Raw genomic sequence first — 20,605 nt, 5'->3', positions numbered from 1 at the left:
CGCAGTGCTTGAGAGTCCGCCTGCTGGGAAGATCCTACATGCCGCTGAGCCTGTGCGTCCGGAGCCTGCGCTCCACGACGGAAGAGGCCACAACAGTGAGAGGCCCGCGTACCGCAAAAAATACAAAAATAAAATAAAATAAAATACTTGCAAAAATAAAAAATAAAAACAAGGCCATGTGGTAAAGAGTTGTTCAGACAGGTGGTAAGACAGTGACAAGAAGAACAGTATTATCACAAATGTCAGGGTGGTGAGCATCCCTGAGGGGCAACAGTTGAGGGGGAGCCCACGGGGCGGGGCAGGGGGCTTCTGGCAGCGCGTCGTCTCGGCGCCCGGGTGGTGGTCTCACAACGTGTGCGTTCCTCTTATTTCTGCTGAAGCTGCTGTATGCCTGTCTTTTCGCCTTTCTGTTTGACAGGTTACCTGTCACATCTAAAATAGAAAGGTATGTGTGGTGTGGCAGGCAGAGGGGACAGGCAGGGACCCCAGCTATGACGGCAGTGCAGACGTCAGTGCAGCACCACATAGGGCACCGGAGCCGGAGGGGCATACCTGCTGTTTCATTTCACAAACGAGAACCGAGGATCAGAGACAGGAAGGAAACTGCCCAAGTTTGCACAGCAAGTGGGAAGCCCACAGGGCCAGGACTGGAATCTAGGTCTCCCGGAGCCCAGACGGGGTGGGGGGGCTCCTTCTCATCCCCCTTTTCAATGGAAGAGCTCTTCCATTGCAAAGCAGCTTTAACACGGACCAGGACAGACTCATTCTTTTTAGCACTCACTGAAATTCTGTTTGTTTACTTTTTTGTTGCAGGTCTCCTGCTGCTGAAATCAAAGCTCCTGGAGGGCAAGGCGTTTTGTCTGTGTGGCTCCCGTGCTATCATCACAGGCGCTCCATAAATATTTGCTGAATGAGAAAATCAACAGAGCTGGCATTTCTATTTGGACTTTGAGGCCTTAGGAATACTGAGTGGCTTCTCAATATTCCCAAAGGAGAAAATGGAAACTAGCTGTATGACATTGACACACTTTCCAGAATTACCTTCATAACTGCCCTGTCATCATTCCCATTTTAAAGAGGAGGAGACTGAGGCTCACGGAGGTGCAGGAAGCTAGGGAGCTGAGAGCTGGGACTGGAACCCATCCCAGCGGCAGGCTGGCCCTCCGCTGGTCCATGCACCTGACACAATCAGGATCTGCTGCTTCAGCCCCTCCTCCCGGCCCCCAATCCTTACAATTTCCAAAGTGCTTTCCGGACTCTTTCAAACTTCTTCAGCTCAGGGAGGGGAAGGGACTTGTCTAAAGCAACAAGGAGTTCAGCTCTGACCTCAGGGCTTCCCAAGTTAGTGTGGCTGACAGTGACCCCAGTGCTCCGGGATTGGCCATAAGACTCTCAATTTCCTTCCTGCTTCACGCCAAATCCTCGGGCCCCTTGGCCAAGTCCAAATCCTGGAGGAGCCGGATAATGGAGTGTTCCCATAATACCCCGAGGCAATTGGCTTTATTAAAACAGCCTGGCACTGAGCATTTTTCCAAACCTATATTACCATCCTGATAGCTTTCACTAAGTCCTCAGATAAAAAAATAAAAAAAAAAGTCATTGGCTCTGGGAGCCCTGGAGCTAAAATGGCCCTCCAGGGCATCTCGCGTAACGGAGGCACAGGAGTCTTCTCGACTGCCGCAGCTTGCATACCTCCAATGAGAACAACTCACTACCTTTTTCTTGTTTAGATCCACCTCAGCTGAGCACAGCAAAGCCTCACATTAGCCCCTGGCGCTGGGGACCCGCAGGTGCCTCAGCCACTGTTCCGCCCTCAGGGGATTCAGTCTGGTGGACAACGAGACTGTCATCCCGACAGGACTTCCTTCTAAAGAGGCAGCAGATGAGGCCCAAACGCAGGTACCTGGTCACAGGACCCCTTTGCAAGCCTTCCTACCTCTGTCCACACAGCCCGCGTGGATTCACGGGGTCGGTCCCCTCTGAGCACCCTAAGCCCCCGCGCCTCCCCAGGCCACGTGGGTGCGCAAACTGCCAAGCTGTCGGGACACTAGGGCCCAAGTCACGGAAAAGACTCCGGCCAGCGGCGGGTGGGGGCGTGCAGCATTCTCAGTGGGTCCCACTGGCCCGTGCGGCTGACATCATTGTTTGATATTACGCTTCTAGAGCCTTCATACACATGAGCAGATGGGTTTGTGGTTTCGAAGATGAAATGGGCTGATACAAGTGAGACCCCGTGAGAAGGTCGCGCACGGAGTAGGTGCTTAAAAGATGCCTGCTGGGTGTGAAGTGTAATCATACTTCAGAAGGATCAGAAGGCCACATACACTCAGTTCTTCGAAGAGTCACCGAGAGCTCGGCTGCCTGCACGCTGCCTTTCCAAGCCGGCACTTGTGTGGCAGGGCCACTGAAGAGCTCAGGCAGTTGCGGGCAGGTGTCCTGCATTCAGGCCTACCTATGTCCCTGCACACTGTCCCCACCCCCCCCCAGTTCAGTGACAATGGGACCCCCAGGGGAGGCAGACACAGAGACTCTGGGCAGATTTTGCTGAAGAGGTGACACCAATGGGTGAAGGCTGAGCAAAGGTTTCTGGGTGGCGCAGGTGGGGTGGGCATACCTGCAGGAGCCAGGACGGGCAAGGCTGAAGGCTGGGCCCGGTGGGAAGGCAGCAGGCACTGGAAGATGCTGCCCCCAGAAGCGGGTCTGAGTCACACTTCACAGTGTGGACACCAGGTCTGAGCAATGGCAGTAGGTGGAACCCTGGGCCTCATACAGGGACCTGCCCCAGTGCCTTCACCCAGCCTCTTTCATGCAAGAAACATCATCTCCTGATAGGTGCAAGCAACCCCCTTCCCTACCGCCTAATTATGAGGGACGGGGTGGGGTGGTGATGAGACATCTGGTCAAATTCATAGCCTCCCTAACCGATGAGTATTCAGCTCCAGCTTGCACATCCCAGTGACGGGGAGCTTACTATGAGAACAAAGGACGGCTGTGCTCTACTAGGGCCGCCTAGGTGCTTAGCACCCCAGCAGTTAGAACACTGGGTGGAGGAAAGCTGAGGACACAGAGGGTCCCAGTGCTGGCTTGGCCTTGGCACCCTCTCTGCACAATGGGGCAGGGGCATGACTGAGCTCACGGTGTCGTTGTGGGGCTGGCAGCCACGGGGTGAGCAAAGAAGTGCTGGAAGGGCAGGCAGCCACGGGAGAGGGTGGCAACTCTCCTCACGAGACTCAAGATTACTTAATGTCTGCAACCTGTGCGGGAGCCAGGGTTCCCCTTCCTTATCCCTCCACAGCAGGGACCGCTGGGGGGAACACCGAGTCCTCTGAGCCTTCCCCAGGCAGCAGCTCCCCAGGGATGGCTAGACTGCTGGAGAGCTGGGGACACTGGGGTGCTGTGTGACCTTGGATGTGTCCCTGCCTCTCTCTAGCCTCAGTTTCTCCGTCTCTAATAGGAGACTGGCCCCCAGATGCCCCATCTAGGGCTGATGCTCAGTGGCTGGGCCGCGGCATTGTGGCCCCCTGAATACCTCTTGGCTTGTCCTTTCCTGTCTCTGGGGCGTCTGGGGCTGCTGCTTTTCTCTCCTTTCAAACCCAACTGCTGCACATGGGATCTCTGGCCACACATGGTTTCAGAGGCTTGGCCACCGTTCCAGCCCAAGGGAGGAGGCAGGCATAAAGCTGGGGGCAGGGAAGGGTGACCAGAGGTCACCTTCGTTCCAAGTTGCTCCCAGGGGCTGTGTAGGCTGGCACGCACGCTGTCTGGTGGTGCCTGACCACCGAGCGGAGCAGGGGCTCCCCGGTGCAGAGCAAGTGCCCCACACCCACCCCATGACGGAGCATGCCCAGAGTTAAACGCAGAAAGCTGACCAGGCAGAGGGGACCGCTGGCCTGCAAGCCTCATCTCTCGGACAGGCCCGGGGGCGGGGACACCCACTGTCATCTTTCTGCTCCGTTTGCTCTGGAAACAGATCAGCTGTGACAGCCGAGAGCTTAGCAATTTAAAGGGGCAACTGCGTGGCAGAAACTTGGGAGGGGGGTGTCCCCGTGACTGTGGGGGGGCAGGGGGACAGCCTGGCCACACCTCTCGCAACCGGCCCTGCCTCCTCACAGCCCAGGGGCAGCTAGTTTGGGCAGGGCAGGGCTTTCCCGCAGTCAGAGCCCCCTGGTCCATGAGGGCTCCCCCCCAAGGCTGGCAGGTGGAACAGGGTGTCCTGATACCTGCGACAGCCCCATCGTCACTTCTCAGACTCCTGCTGCCTCCTGCCCCATTTGGGACTGGGTCCGGAGATCGCAGTGGCTCTTCCAGCCCCCAGGCACAGTCCCTTAAACCGACTCCTCGCCCACTGGGGGTCTGACCCAGGGGATCCCCAAGACTACCAGCCAGCCTCCTGCCCACGTGGTAGTGGGAGGAGGGGCTGCCCAAGGTCACGCAAGGGGTCGGGGCAGGGCTGAATTCGGGGCCAGCCATCCAGCCCACCCCAAGAGCGTCTAACTGGCTCACAGCGAATTCCTGAGATGCCTCAACCTCCCGCCCGCAGGCTCCGGACCCTGGACCCGCGGCAGGATTTCTCCGCGGAGAGGCGGGAGCATGGCGGAGGGGGGGGGGGAAAGGGAAAGAGTGTGTGTCCTGGGGGCGTGCAGCTTCCCCCTGCGACCCTCGCGACCTGGGTTCATGTTTCCCAGTCCAGGCAGCCAGCTGTATAGACACAGAGACCCTCAGCCCCCCTCCCCCCAGATCGCGCCTTCCATGTCCGCAAGGTTTTGGAGAAGCGATCCGCAGAGCCGCGGAGGCTCCATCTCCTGCGACCCAGGGATCGACACCGCAGAGTCCCGGTTCCGAAAGCCCGGCGCCGCCGCCCCCGCCCCATCCCCCCGAGCCCGGCGCCGCCGGCGCCCGACCCTGCAACCCTGGGGCCCGCCGCGTCCCCGCGACTGCGGCCTCGGCCCTCGTCCCGGGCCCGGCTCCGCAAAGCCACCCGCCGCCCCCGCCCGGTTCCCGAAAGCCGCTCGCGCGTCGGTGCACCGCGGCCTCCGCCGACCCCCGGCCTGGCCCCCGGCCCCCGGCCCCCGGCCCTGGCCGCCCCGCCCGCTGCCGCGCGCGTCCCCCGCCGGCCCGCCTCCTACCTCGCGGGGCCGCCCGCAGCCTCCGAGCGCGCGCCGTCCCCGCCGTCCCCGCGGCGGGCAGGAGCGCGGGCGGGCGCACGGCGCGGGGGGGCGGGCGCGCGGGAGCCCCAGCCCGAGCCGGAGCCGGAGCCCGAGCTCGAGCCCGAGCGCTGCCTGCCGGCCGGCCGGCCTGCCTGCCTCCTCGCAGTGACCTTGGCGTGCGCGGCCTCTCCGCGCCCAGCCTCAGTTTCCCCGGACAGGGGTGTGGGCGCCCCGGCCGCCGACGTCACCCGAACCCCGGCCAGTTGAGGGCGCCCGGGTCGGTGGGGCCGCCGAGGGGATAGGCCGGGGAGCGGGGTCCGCACAGTCGAGCGCGGCGGAGGGGCGCTGGGGCCCCGGCCTTTCGCTCAGACTCCCCGAGACTCCCTAGGTAAACACCTGGGAGCTGCAGCCGCAGGTCCCTCCCACGGAGAACTGCGGTCCCCGCCGGCCATGCCCAGCCCCCTCCCCGAAGCCTCCCCAGTTCTCAGATGAGAAGACCGAGGCCCAGAAAGCAGCGGCCAGAATCGCACAGCGCGGTGGTGGGGCTCTGTGTCCCCTCCAGGACGCGCGCTCCTGGCAGTTTGGGGAGGGGGGTCCGGGCCTGCCGGCGCCGCCCCTTATCCTACAGCAAACATGGACTCGGCACCCACTGAGTGCAGGGGACGGGCCTCGGTGGGGCGGCACGGCCTCGGAGAGGGGCCAGTTCGTGGGGAAGGAGTGGAGTAGGCAGGAAAGGCCTGGCCTGGAAGGGGCAGGAAGGGGGAGGGCACTCCAGGAAGGCTGTACCCAAGGTACAAGCAAGCAGAGGAAGGCGCGCTGCCCGGTGTGTAGGGAGATTCTGACAGCCCTGAACACCAGATTAAGGACACTTCTTCGTTTCGTGGGCAGCCGGGAGACCCCCACCAGGTGGGAGCAAGGGCAGCCGCAGTCTGGGCTGGGTTAGGGCGCGCCCCCTGGTGGCCACAAGGGGCGAGACAGGAGGCCGGGCCGGGGGACGGGCCGCAGTGGTCCAGCCTGGCGAGTGATGTAATGAGTCAGGAGACTGGAGTCTCTGCGGGCTCTGACCTTGGGCAAGGAACTTCCCCTCTCTGGGCTTCTGGAGGGGGGAGGGAGCCTGACTTTCCACTCTGAAATGTCATGACCCTGGATATTGGGGCCAGGTGGAAGTAGGCAGTGGACCCCCCCAAGGAACAGGCAGATCAGAGGTGAGTGGTAGACATTCTGTTCAGCACTTTATGAGGTTAATTTCATTTACCTGAGGTGTAAACTATTATCCCAATTTCAGAGACAAGGACAGCGCAGCACAAAAAAGGTAAGTCAACTGCCCACACTCACATGGCTGGCTAAGTGGCTGAGCTGGGATTTGAACACAGGTCTGTGGGGCTGCAGAGTGTAAGCTAAGGTGGGTGCCTGACCACCTCAGTCTCGTCTTGCAGCATTTATGAGCACCCGAGCTGCTCCTGGAATATACAATGCACTGGTGATGGGCAGAGACGGATAAGGAACGGTCCAGCTCCCAGTGGGTCTTCCTCACCATTGGTGCTCACAGCAAACAAGACAGTGGTCCCCCTGGGGGATGGGCTTTCAGGGCGAGGCATGAGCCCCCGCCCACCCCCGAAACCCTGTGTTACACTCTCCTGTATCATTGGACATTATGTTTTTAAAAACTATGAACTAATTTTATAATTTCAAAAACTTAAAAAAAAAAAGAAGGAAAGATTCTTGTAGTTTTAATAATTAAAAATGCTTTCCTAGAGAAACTCCATCCTTTTGTTGTCAGTGCCAGGAGTGAGTTACCTGGCTGGCAGGAAGGCAGGTGAGGGACCTGGGAAGAGCAAGGGTTTTAGAATCTGTTCAGCCTGGGCAGGTCCCACCACCTTTCTGAGCCTCATGTGAATTCATCTGTAAAATAGACCTGATGATAAAAATCGTCACCTTGCCTCCTTTCAAAGGCTGCTCTGAGGATCAACTGTGATAATGTGTGAAAAGGTTGTGTAAAATGTACTGTATAAATATCTGTATTCCCAGAAGCTATGGAGGAAAATATTGGTAAATTTAACTACATAGAAATGAAAACTTCTAAATGGAATAAAACATACCACAAAGTCAAAAAAGACAAAGAGTAAACTTAAAGAGAATATCTGCAGCACATATGACAGAAGTTAATTGAGGAAAATGAGATGAAAGTTACTTTCCCGGATACGTAAAAAACTCTTTCAAAGCTATAGGAAAAAGATGACTAACCAATTAGAAAAAAGAGCAGAGGATAGAAACAAGCGGCTCAGGGAAAGATACTCAATCTCACTTGTAATTAATGCATATTGAAGAAATACAAACTGAAACACAGCATGCTTGTCATTTTCTGTGTCTACCAAGCTGGCAGAAAAGAACAAGTATGATGATGCTTTTGCTACTGAAGGTGGGAGGAGATGAACGCATCCAGAGTACTGGAGGGTGAGGTGCAAGATGGGGCGACCTGTTTTTGAAGGGTGATCCGGCAAAGCCATCCAGCATGCTGGCATGAAGACGCAAGGGCAGTGCACACAGCACTCTGTGTCAGTCAGCAAACTAAGAAGAGAGACACCTCTGGTGTCCAACACTGGGGGAGGGTGAGCCGGCACGAACACACCCACAGGCTGGGACTTCACGGGAGTATCTCCAGGAGGCATTTCTGCTGAAAAATGCAGGGGACAGGGCTTCCCTGCTGGCGCAGTGGTTGACAGTCTGCCTGCCAATGCAGGGGACACGGGTTCGTGCCCCGGTCCAGGAAGATCCCACATGCCATAGCGGAGCAGCTAGGCCCGTGAGCCATGGCCGCCGAGCCTGCGCGTCCAGAGCCTGTGCTCCACAACGGGAGAGGCCACAACAGTGAGAGGCCCGCGTACCGCGAAAAAAAAAAAAATGCAGGGGACAGAACACTGTGTATGTTGTGATCCCCTTGTGCACACTGTAAAAGGTTATACATATATGCGTACTGTAATCTCCTACTTCTCTCCGAGAGGATACCCACATACCCAAACAATACCTGCTATTCATGGCTGCCTTTTGGGAGGACGGTGGGGTGTGTGCAATGCGTGTGGGAGGAGCTCTTACTTTTCATGTGATACTTTTCTGAGGGTTAGTTGATTTGTAAAAAGTCGCCAGGGATTATCTGGACATAGGCACAGGCTCACGGGCTGATTAAATCTTCTTTATGTGCCTTTAAAAAATTAAGCAACTGTCTTTAAAGTGAATAAAAATTATTGGCGTCTTCTTGTTACCTAAAGTGCGCCAAAGAGGGATTGCTCGACAGATGCCTGTTACGATACATCCGTCCGGTGGAAACCTACGCGGCGGTCAAAAAGGATGCAGCTTCTGTACATGACGGACAAGGAGCAATCTCCAAGGTATTTTTGTAAGTGGAAAAAGCAAGGTGCAGTACAGGGTATGGTGTGTTACCTTTTATGTAAAAAAAGAGCAGGGTATAGGGTACCTGCTTGTGTGTGGATGTGTTATCTCTGACAAAGATGCTTAAGAAACTGGTACAGTGGTGCCCTGGGGAAGGGTGTGGAGAATTGGGGGCCAGGGTGGGTAGGAGAATGGCTTTTCACTGAAATGTTCCATTTAAATATTTTTTGTGCCCTCTGCATGTACTACTGCTTAAAAAAATTATGTTTTAAAAAGAATCATTTCTGAGTCTGCACGCGTAGTTGGGAGGCCTGCTCTGACTCGGGCTGGGGCTCACTCCCTGTGTGACCGCGGGAGGATCGTCTTCCTCTGAGCCTTGAGGTCCCCTCAATCGAGCAGGCAGGAAGCCTGAGATAAGGCAAGTGCCAAGGCTCCGTGCAGCTCTGACGTCAGACCAGACCGAGAACCTTCTCACTGGAAGAGCCAACCTGATGTGGAATGCTGCCGGGAGGTGGGGCTTCCCGGCCTTGCGCTGTGGGAGCGGAAGCCGAGGGTCAGCTTCCTTGGCCTATGGAATGCATGACTTCTGAGGCCCCTCCAGGCTGGCCACCATGCTCTTCCCTTTTCCTTCTCCCACCCACCGCGCCCTGCCTGGAAACTCCTGGTTCATCTTTCCTCTCCAGATCAGCCCTGGCAACAGTCCCGTCTGTCTGGTTGGAGATCAGTTCCTCGGAGCAGGAAGAGACGACCCAGCACTGGGCACCCATGTGGGAAGGAGACGTCAGTGGGGGCAAAGCCTCCTGCAGGGAGACTGAACCACTTACCCCACCGGGGATCAGCCATGGCCTTGATCCTGCCCCTCTCCTCTCCCCACCCCCTGTCGTTACCCAGAACGTTCCCCATTGCCCAGCAAACCAAACTGACGCTCTTCAGCGGGACATTCACGGTTCTGCACTTTCTGGCCTCAATTTATCCTCCTAGCCCATCCCTCCACCCATCATTGTCCCTTATTTAAAGCAACTTTCAAAAATACAGCTTCAGGGCTTCCCTGGTGGCGCAGTGGTTAAGAACCGCCTGCCAATGCAGGGGACACGGGTTCGAGCCCTGGTCTGGGAAGATCCCACATGCCGTGGAGCAACTAAGCCCGGGCGCCACAACTACTGGGCCTGTGCTCTAGAGCCTGCGAGCCACAACTACTGAGCCTTCGTGGCACACCTACCGAAGCCCGTGCACCTAGAGCCCGTGCCCCGCAATGAGAAGCCACCACGATGAGAAGCCCGCACACTACAACGAAGAGTAGCCCCTGCTCGCCACAACTAGAGAAAGCCCGCGCACAGTAACGAAGACCCAACGAAGCCAAAGATAAATAAAATAAATAAATTTATATTAAAAAAAATACAGATTCGATCACATCCCTTCCTTGTTCAAAACCCTTCTAAAGCTCCCCATGACCTGGAGGATAAAGTCTAAGCTCCCAGTTCAGCACCAGAACTAGTTTCTGCCTCCCTGCCCACCCCCCCATCTTCAGCTGCTTCCCCCAAAGTCAAGCTACACTTAATGTCTTGTGAGTACGCCACGCTGTTCCACAACACTGAGTATTTGCACATACTATGCCCTTTGGTTCATCAATATACAAAGAGTTCTAACAAATCAATAAGAAAACCATGAAAATAAAAGTGTCCAGCTGATTTAACTAGGTAGCTCAGAGAAGAAAAAATATAAATGGCTTATAAACATACAAAAAGATATATAACCTTACTGATAAAGAATCGCATACCATAATAATGAGATACTATTTTCACCCACCAAATTAGTAAAAATTCCTGAAGAGTGCTTTTTGCCTGTTAGCTCAAGTCCAAACCCACCCTTAAGATCCAGCTGCAAAAATGTCACCTCCTCTAGACATCTTGGCTCGCACAATGCCCTGTACATCCTGACACAGTTCTTAGAACAGGACCAGGCACATAGGAGAAATTCAATAACTGTTAGCTATTGATTGTAAAAATAACCACTGCCACGCTGTCCTGTAATCATCAGCTAATGAGACTATTCATTGCCCAAAGTCCCCGAGGGCGGGGATGGAGTAGGAATCATCTCTGTTTTGCCAGCATCAGTACAGGGCCTGTGACAGAGCCGTGCCCAGTAAGTGGCTAAGCACTGGGGACAGCTGAGGTGCGTGAGGGGGAGGGACAGCTGGAGCCGGGAGCCGGCCCTCGGGGCTGCTCTGCTGGGGAGAGGAGATGCTGCGGAGGAGGGGGCCGGGTGCAAGGCCAGGTGGTGGGCACACGTGGTGTCCACTCTGCATCAGGCAGGAGCTGAGCTGGGCTCTCTACCCACACTGTCTCTATTGCTCCTGCTTCTAGAGATGGGTGACGCCCCCTCCATTTTACAGGTGAGAAAACTGGGCGGGTGCTGAACGACTTCCTAAGTGGCTCTTATTTACTCCACGCGGCCTCTGTGCTGGCTTGTGGGCACTCACAGATGCACGGCTTTGGACTCATCACTTTCTCTATAAGGGCCTCTACTTTCCCGTCTGAGAGATGGCTCTATATTAAGGGTCTCTCAAACTTAAGAACTGGTGGACCCCTAAGAATACAGTTTGCAACGTTCATCAGACCCCACTTTAGGGAACAATGAATCCAGAGTTAAGTGAGACCACACTGGAGGGTCCCTTGAAGACCACGTGTTCAAAAACAGAATAGGAAAGGCAGCCACAGAAACCAGACAGCAGAACTCAGTTTTTAGAGAGCCGTCCAGGTGGTCTGGAGAAACTGGAAGCCTCATACAGTGCTGGTGGGAATAAAAAATGGCGCAGCCACTTTGGAAAACAGTTGTGTGTTTTTTAAAAAGTTAAACATAGAGTTACTACCTGACCTGGCAATTCCACTCCTTGGTATCTACTCGAGAGAAATGAAAACACATGTCCACATAAAAACTTGTAAGTGAATATCCCTAGCAGTATATTCATAATAGCCAAAAAGTAGAAAGAGCCCAGATACCCATCAACTGGGGAAACAACCTAAATGTCCATCAACTGGGGAAACAACCCAAATGTCCATCAACTGAGGACAGTAGATAAACTACATGTGGTCTATCTATACAACGGAGGGAGTCTTAATCAGCAAAAAAAAGGAATGAATTTCTAACACCTGCTACAGCATGCCTGAACCTTGAAAACATTAGGCTAAGTGTAAGAAGCCAGTCACAAAAGGTCATTTACTAGATGATTCCATTTATATGAAATGCTCAGAAAGGCAAGTTTATTGACAGAAAGTAGATTAGTGTCTGTCGGGGGCTGGGGTGGGACAAAAGAGTGATAGAAAACAGACACAGATTTCTTTTCAAGATGATTTGAAATGATTTAAAATCATGGTGACGATTACACAGCTCTGTAAGTATACTAATCATCATTAAATTGTACACTTAACACAAGTGAATTTTATGATACAAAGTAAACCTTGGTAAAGCTTCATGAAAACCCATGATGACTAAATGTAATGCAAGATTCTGGATTGGGGAAAAACTTGACATAAAGGACATCATTGGGATAACTGGTGAAATGCAACTCTAAATTGTATTTTATTTATTTAGTTTTTACTTTTTGGACACACCCTGTGGCATGTGGGATCTTAGTTCCCTGATCAGGGATTGAACCACCACCCCCCGCATTGGAAGCTCGGTGTCTTAACCACTGGACCGCCAGGGAAGTCCCTAAATTGTACTTTAGATCCTAGTACTGTGACCATGTTAAGTTTCATGAATTTGGCTATTGGACCGCAGATATGTAAGAGAGTGTCCTTGCTCTTAGGAAACATGCTGAAGTATTATTTAAGAGTAAGAGTCATTAGGTTGCATGTTTTTTTGTTTTTGTTTTTTTTGCGGTACGCGGGCCTCTCACTGCTGTGGCCTCTCCCGTTGCGGAGCACAGGCTCCGGACGCGCAGGCTCAGCGGCCATGGCGCACGGGCCCAGCCGCTCCGCGGCATGTGGGATCTTTCTGGACCGCGGCACGAACCTGCGTCCCCTGCATCGGCAAGTGGACTCTCAATTACTGCGCCATCAGGGAAGTCCCAGGTTGCATGTTTGCGATGACCTCTCAAATAGTTCGGGGAGAAAAAAATGTTTTTGTGAGAGACTGAAATCGGGTGAAATGTTACTTATGATGAAGTGGGTGAAGGGTACACGGGAGAATTCTTTTTTTTTAAATTCTTGCAGCCTTCTTCAAGATTGAAATTGTTACAAAATAACTTGTAATGAATCCACACGTAAAAATATTACTGAGTGGAACTTGAGTACCCCTGAGAATAAATCCATGGTCCCCAAAGGAGAAAAGGCGCTGATGCAGTTGTGAACACACCTCCCACAGCGGGTGTCCCTGCTCATCCCATGTCTAGGTACCCTCCCACACCCCTCCACCGCCCGGGCGCTACCCATCCCATTCCTGGAGATTCCACCGATTCCCAGGCTGGGAGCCCCTGAATTATTTTAGGGGTCCTTGCATTCCATATACGCTGCTGGTAGACCAAATACTATGTTTCACACATTAACATCTTTCAAACCAAAACAGATGCTGTGCGATGAATAAAATTCACAGACTTCACATTCATGTAAAATGGGTTCTCGGTGGCTCACCGTGATTTTTCAGCCACGGATACTAACCCTTATGTGCACTGGTCGGGGGGTGGTATGTGTGGGATTTGGGGAGATGAAAAGGCGTCCTCCCTTTACCAGAAAAGCTGGCAAGTGCACATGGAGCCATCCCAACTCCCCACGCCGCTGCTTCGTGGCGGGGAGGACAGGGTTGGAGCGGCGAGGGGGAGGCCCTAGGGCTCCCACCTCAGCAAGTCTCCGGGGGCCTGGCTGCCCAGTTCCCACTCTGGCACTGCGTTTCCCCAGCCCGCCTGCTCCCAGCGGCGGTTACTGGGCAGTTACTGGGATGGGGCCGAGTCACTTTGAGTCTCAAGTGGCCAGCACCAGGCCTGGGTGACCATGAAGGTGAGGGCTGGGTGAAGGGGGCTGGCTGGGGCCAGTTGACTCCTGGCCCTCCACTTCTTAGCCATGTGGTCACTGAGCACTTGGAATGGGGCTAGCTGGGGAGCTGACTTCTTTAAAATTTGAATTATTTTCAGTAGTTGACATTTAAATAGCCATCTATGGCCAGCGGCCTCCGTCCCGGGCAATGCAGCTTCTAGAGGCTTAACGGAAACACAGAATGGAGCCGACGCAGAAGGTGAGCTGGCTGGTTGGGACCCCCTCCACTCCCAGCTGGGATCTGGGGTTCCCCCTGCCCCAGCAAAGCCTGGAATGCCTGGGCAAGCCTCACCCCCGCATCTGGCCTGCTTCAGGGACTCGCCCGCTCAGTGGGCACAGAGCTTCCTGCAGGGTGGGTGCCGAACCAGGGGCTCTGCATGCCGTGGCAACGTAAGGGGTCTTCAAGGGTAGTTCTACCGGGTAATTTTTGGCTCTGTATCCAATGATTTTAGAACTAGCTCCCCTGACCCCAACCCTTGTAAGGTAAGAGCCTGGCAAAATCCTAATGACGCATACTCTGTGACTGCAAAATATGGCCACAGATTCCCTGCATCCCGGTACCCAGGCCCCTCAGCTCTAGGACTCGTCCCCTCCTCCCACAGGTGGGGTCCGTCTCCCCTCCCCCTGGCCATGGGACTTTCATTGCACAACAGAATGTGGCAGGAGGGATGGTTGTCTGAGTTCCGAGGCTGCACCTCAAGAGCCTTGAGGCTCCACCTTCGCCCCCTTGGAACGCTGCCCTCAGATGCCATGGCCGCTGGCTGCCCACTGAGGGCCAAACTGCCGGGGGGGTAGAGAAAACAGAGGTGCCCCAGCACCAACTGCAGCCATGTGAGTGGGGCCACCTGGCACCTTCTGGTGAGCCCAGGAGGACCAGCAGGGCGGCCCGGGTTCTAGCCGGCACAGTCACACACTGCGGTTGCAGCCACGACATTTGGGGTGGTTTGTTACACAGCAAACACTAACTGAAACAGGAAATGGCATGTCCATCACTAGTGTGGCTGCCCAGTGGTGGGGGGGTGGTCACAGCTCAGGGCCCAGCCCACGCCCCAGAAGGCAGACCCAGGGACCTAAAGCGTTCCCTGGAGGGGTGGGGGACCCACAAGCGGTGTCCCGGGTCCCAGGGGAACTTATGTGCCCTTTAAACAGAACAGAGTCCTGAGCGGGGCTAAGGGTGGCAGCCTTTGGGAGACGCCTGCACTCTGCACCGAGCTGGGCTCTGATCGGCCTGAACTGGCCGAAGTGCAGAGGGCTTCTGGGTCGGCAGTGCCCTGCAGCCCAGCCTCTCCTGGGGCGTTTACGGGAGAAGGTTACAAAGCCCTTGCCGTGGGTGGGTGTCTTTCTCCCCTTTTACAGGGGAGGAGACAGACTCAGGAGCAAAGGCGCTTGTCTGAGTCACCCTGCCTGTACTTGCCCTCCTCCACATCCGGCTTCTGGGTCCAAAAGCCTCCACGCTGCGGTCAGGGGACACCCTGCAGACACTCCTCCAACTCCCAACTGGGGCCACAGGGGAAGGCAGCAGGACACTGCCACACCGGGGGCGGGGATACCGACCCAGCCCGATGCAATGAGGACGGGGGCATGCGGACCCCCAGAAGAGGCCCGGGAGCTGTCAGCAAAGGACTCCGCCTTCAGCAGCCACGCAGCGTCCAGAGGCAGGCTCCGCGGGGGCCCTTCTCCCGTAACTGGCCCAGCAGATGACGGAGCAGTGGCGGCACCAGCTGGGGGCCAGCTGCCACCTGGGAGACGGGACGCCAGGGATCCTGGTCTGACCTCCTCATCGCTCGGGCAGTGCCTGGCACACTGCAGGTGCTCAGCGGAAAGATTTACCAATAGAGTAACTCACTCGATCCCCTCCCAGGGCAGGAAGGGGAGTCGTCGGGGAGGGGACGTCCAACCGCCCAGTGGGAAAGAGACGCCCCCGAAAATCCCATCCCGTGGACAGGGTGTTCCATCAGTCCGCTCAGTGACCCCTGAGGTGGTGATGCAAAAGCCATTTCCCAGGTAAAGCAACTGAGGCCCAGAGAAATGAGGTGACTTGCCCAAGGCCATACAGCCTGGACGGCAGAGCTGGATCTTGGGCCCAGCTTCCTGGGATCTATAGCTGTTCGTCCCTCTGAGCTGACCATGCAAAGGAAGGAATCGTCACAGCCAGCATTCACTGACACCTGTGAGGTGCCTGGCACTGCACCCAGTCCTTTCAAGGTTTTCTCATTTGCCCACTCTGTGAGGTAACAGTAGGTCCATTTTGCAGATATAACTGAGGCCCCGAGCAGCTCTGTGGCTTGCCCTAGGTCACAAAGCAAGGCAGCAGGCCATCTAGGGCTGGGACTCACGCCGCCAGACTTCCCCAAGTGGCGACAGCGAGGCAGAACACGCTGTGCTCCCAATGCCTCGGTTTCCTCTTTTTGCAAGGAAGGTGTGGGCAGAATGACCTCTGACCTGGTGTGATGTCATCAGGAGGGTGGGACTCTCTCCTGGGAAGTCTTAGGGCTGAAAAGGGAAGTGAGGAGCGGCTGTTTCCCCATCCCGCCCACTCCCCACCCTGGCCCTATGCCAGGTGGGTGGTCACCTCCCTTTGACCACCTCCTCCGGAAACTGCCCTGGAAGTGCCCCTGTGCCCACAGCAGGAGCATAAAGCCAGCCTCCAGCCCCAGAGCCTCACACCTCACACCCTCCTACTAAGATCGCCCCAATCGGAAACCAGGAGGCACAATAATGAATACACACATATATGTGTGTGTGTGCATACACACTCACATATTACTGTATATTTTCTCTACTTCAGGACACATCACAGGAGAGCTGGGCTGGCAGTGGTTTGGGACCAAGGGGCTGAGATGCCCCGTAGCTGTATCCCTCGGGGCTGCCCTCCTCTCTGCCTGCGTGGCACCAGCCTCCTGCCCATCCTCTGCCTCCGGTCACCCCTGCAATCCATCCTCCATCTGAGGTCCTGAGGCATCTTCTTCAAACGCAGGTCTGATGACCAGGAGGCAGTGGAGCAAATGGTTCAGAGCCTGGGCTTCGGGGTCAGGATGATTTGAGGTGTGAGGACATTTGTTAATGATGTGAACTTGGGCAAGTGACTATCTCCCTAAGCCGTGGTTTTCTCACCTGCAAAATGGGAATTATAAGAAACCCTAGCCTATGGTGCTGACAGGAAGGGATGGTGCAGGTCAAGTCGCCGAGCACAGCGCCTGGAGGGTCTTATCAGATCACGGCGGGGAGGCTGGATGTCTGTGCCTGCCCAGCCTCCCAGCTCACTTCCAGTAAGGCACCCCACTTTTCTCTGGGGGATCCCCCTCCTCCACTCTTAGTCTATCTAATTTGTGTCCAGGGACTCGATCCCTAACTTGACAGTATTCCGCCCCCTTACCAAAGTGACTGGTCCAGGGATGGGCATGTGACCCGAGCCTGTACTGGGAGTTTGTTGGAACCGTTTCTGTTGGGATCATCAGCTGTCAGACTATTGTAAACCTGGAGCTGTCAGTCCCGTCACGAGCAGAGATACTGCCTGGGAATGAAGTCGGGAAAGAAGAGAAAAAGACACCAGTGTCTCTGACAAATAGTGTGAGCTCCTGAATCAAACTGTGCCCAGAGCCCTGTCTGCTTCAGAAGCAGAAGGCAATGAATTCAGCCTCAGCTTCAGCCAGTCTGGGTTTTTGTTTGGTTGCTTTTCTCACTTGCCGCCGAAAGAACACTGGTTAATCTAACCTCCCTGCTCAAAAGCCCCGACGGCGCCTCTGTGCCCACAGAGAGAGCACAGCACCCCGGGCTCCGGCCCACCTGCCTTGCTTTCTGGCCCCAATCTGGCCCTCATCCCTTCCAGACCCAACACCATCCAACTCTGACTGCTGCTCCCCAAACACACGGGAACTCGACCTACAGAATCCACCCACCATCTCCTCCCTCTCTACCTGCCCACTCCAGACCCAGCACAGGTGCCTGTGCTCCCCTGAAAACCTCTCCTAAATGCTACCCCCCTACCCCCGAAGAGCCACGGCCACCCGGCTCTGGCCTGCTGCCACGCTTGATTATATCCCTCGGGCAAAGGCCACTAGTGCTTTGCTTTTGTCTCACTGGATCTTTGAGGAGAAGAACACCCTGGATTGACTTGGGATTTGACAAATTCAAAATCTGCTCTTAACTCACCAAGTGCATTTCCTGACCTTCAGGTCTCACTGGCCTGGTGCCTGCCCTCAGGGGGCATATACCCGGAACCAAACAGTTTCCCATTTGTCTCAAATCCATGGTTGCAAAAACGACAATTTAAAAAATGTTACAGTCAAACTGAGAACAGTAGTTTTACTCAACGTAATCACTGACCTTTATGGAGCCACTGCTATGTCATTACACGTGGACACGCCCAAGTATAATGTTATTTAATCCTCACCTTGTGAAATGCTACCCTCATTTTGCAGAGGAGGAAACTGAGGCTCAGAGAGGCACAGGGGGCTGCCCGAGGAGTCACGGCAGCCGAAGGGGGAGCTGGGATCTGACCCTCCATCTTCCTGCTCCCACCCTGGCTTATCTCAGCCGCCCGTGAACACACTTGAGGGGCAGTTTAGAAGGGGTTTAAAAATTCGCCGCTTAAAGCTCAGAACCAAGCTTGTTTCCTGGCTGCCCAGAGCGGGTGGCCGTCCATACCCACTGCGGCGTCGGGGTCCCTGGCTTCACAATTCACACCTGGCCTCTGGCTCTGACGCGCCCCTGTTTTGCAGGCATCAGGTTTCAGATTTACCGTGTTTGCTGCCAGTGTGAGGGGAGGCCTGGTGGTTAGTCTTCTGGGAAGGTGTTTCAACACGCAACCTCTCTGAACACGGTGGCTTCCCCATGCGACCCTGCCACGGGGCAGCCCTGCAGCCTCCTGATGGCAGAGCAGAGGCCGCTGAGCCCGGCCAGTGGGTTAGCGCACCTTCTAACTTTGCAGGGAAATACGATTGACGGGCGTATCTAGAAAAGGCTTGTTCTCATCAAGCACCCGGTTCATCCTCTGCAAACAGGGGATGCGGAGCTTCCAGGGGCTGTTGCGGCCAGAACGAGGCCAGATGGAGAGTTACAGGCACACAGTAGGTGCTCACTAAGTGCTCTCTTTCTTGTCCTCACAGCCTAGAAGCCGGGCCATCTATCACCCAAACACAGGCCCTGTCGCTCCCTCACCGCCACCCCCCAGGCATCCTGACCTCTGAGCCTGGGCAGGAGCTCCAAGAACCCAGCACAGCCAGGTCAGTCCCACCGTGTGCGGATCCTGAGCTGACCTGAGCCCCAGACTGGACCCCAGGGCACCTGCTCCCTCACTTCTCATTCCCCAGGCCAACTCCAAGACCTCAAAGTCTAGCTGAGCTGCCACCTCTTCCAGGAAGCCTTTGGGGAACCTGACCGGATGTGAACTCTGACATTCTTCCTCTGGGCTCCCACTGGTCTTGGAGCTCACCCCTGCTCAGCTCTGACTGCCTGTGTCGTAACTTCCTCTTTTCCTGTCCCATCTCCCCCAGGGCACTGTCAACATCCCAGGACAGAAAGAGCATGCGGCTCGCCACAGCCTGGCCCTGCAGCCAGCCCATCGCAGGGTTGGGGAACACTCCCGACATGCCAGGCACCCATGTGGAGAAGGCCAAAATGAAGACAGTAGAGAGAAAGCAGCATGAGGGTTGAAAAGTCCAAACCCATTACATAAATTGAACTCCTGGATCCAGCCATTCCTGAAGCTAGTTACCCCTAGACTTTTCAGTTCCATGAGCCAGAGGAGCCCCTTCAATGCATAAGCCTGTTTGTTTTGGATTTCTCTGTCACTTGCAACTAGAAGGTCGTCTACTATGAGGCTTGGCGAGGTGACCTGAAGCGCCCAAGGTCACATATCCAAGAAAGCAGCAGAGTGACACTCACACCAAAGTCTGAGCTCTCAGCCTGCGTCAGAAGCCTGACCACAGCCCGACCACAGCCCGGCGTCCAGGCCCAGCACTCTGGGTGCGGCCCAGAGACCCTGCTCTGCCGGGCCGTAGCCCTCGCACCTGTTTCCTAGAAGCAGGTGATGTCACGCTGATAGGGATTTCTGGGCACCGGTTTGCTCATCCATCGACTGCGGTAACGACTCCTCCTTCACAGACTCTCAGTGAAGGTCAGAGGATGCCTCACGCTCGCCTGGCCCACATGGGGGGGGGACTCGGAGCGGAGGCCACGGTGCGGATCCTCCTTTCCTCCCTCACCTGGCGGACGGCCTGCAGATGCTGTGCTCAGCAGACCCCCGCCCCAGCTCGGGGGCCACATGGAGATCCAGGCACACCCTGCCCACGCCTGGCCGGTCCTCCTGCCGTGGCAGTAGCCCCACTTCTGGGCAGGGGTCTTGAAGGCCGAGCTGCTCTGGCTCTCTGATGGTGTAGGTGAGGGTCCTGCATAGCCCCAGCTCACTCCAAGCCCAGGGGAGGGGCTCCAAACAGGATGAGGCCAGCAGGCCTCTGGGAGATGGGCCCAAGGCGGTTCCGTGGACTCCGTGTCCCACCCAGGCCATGCCCCGGGGGAAAGGGTCACCTGGAAAGTATCCAGGCCCGAGGGAAACTCTCCGAGGATGTGGGCTCTTCGAGGTGTGGCAGGGAAGGAACACCCATCAAACCTGAATGTATCTGGTGACCACGAAGCAGTCTCCTTTCATGCTCGAGCAAGCGGAGCCTGACCTGGCCCCCACAGGCAGGAGTGCAGAGCCGGGACCCCCCAGCGTTATGAGACCCTAATGTCTACACAGCCGCGACCCCCTCACTCGGAGGGTCAGGAGGAGGGATGGTTGGGCATGAGGACCGATCTTAGCAGAGCCAAGTTGAGGAGGGTCACGTTACAACTGGGACTTGGTCTGGGGACTTCCAGAAGTTTCAGGGGAGGGAGCGGCTGGGATGCCCTACATCCCTCCTCACAGCCCGGCTGCAGACGCGGAGCTCAGCCCCACTCGCCACGCTTCCGCTCAGAGCTCCAGGCACCCACGACCCTGCGCCACGCAGGCCCTCTCTGCCCGCCACCTGCTCTCCAAGTCAACTTCACATCTACCTACTT

At 55.8% G+C, this 20,605-nt stretch overlaps 1 protein-coding gene and 1 long non-coding RNA gene across 9 annotated transcripts in view; one reads left to right on the top strand and one right to left on the bottom strand.

Moving 5' to 3' along the window:
- The window catches only part of IQSEC1 (IQ motif and Sec7 domain ArfGEF 1), a 331,754-nt gene that overhangs the window by 84,000 nt on the left and 227,149 nt on the right, over positions 1 to 20,605 (bottom strand). Inside the window, exon 1 of one of the 8 annotated variants that reach the window (XM_067755618.1) lies at positions 5,127 to 5,172. The exons of the other annotated variants lie outside the window; for them this stretch is intronic. The gene's annotated coding sequence lies outside the window, so the exon portion shown is untranslated. Of the gene's footprint in view, positions 1 to 5,126; positions 5,173 to 20,605 lie in introns of those variants that run through there. 8 annotated transcript variants of the gene reach the window in all.
- Positions 5,559 to 8,862, top strand: LOC137232811 (uncharacterized). Its single transcript, XR_010947192.1, has 3 exons — positions 5,559 to 6,053; positions 6,433 to 6,459; positions 8,414 to 8,862. It is a non-coding gene; the product is annotated as an uncharacterized lncRNA (long non-coding RNA).

This window comes from Pseudorca crassidens, chromosome 10, assembly GCF_039906515.1.
Source record: "Pseudorca crassidens isolate mPseCra1 chromosome 10, mPseCra1.hap1, whole genome shotgun sequence".
NCBI lineage: Eukaryota > Metazoa > Chordata > Mammalia > Artiodactyla > Delphinidae > Pseudorca > Pseudorca crassidens.
Note: the sequence above shows the minus strand (reverse complement) of the source record. Positions and strands in the feature narration are given on the sequence as shown.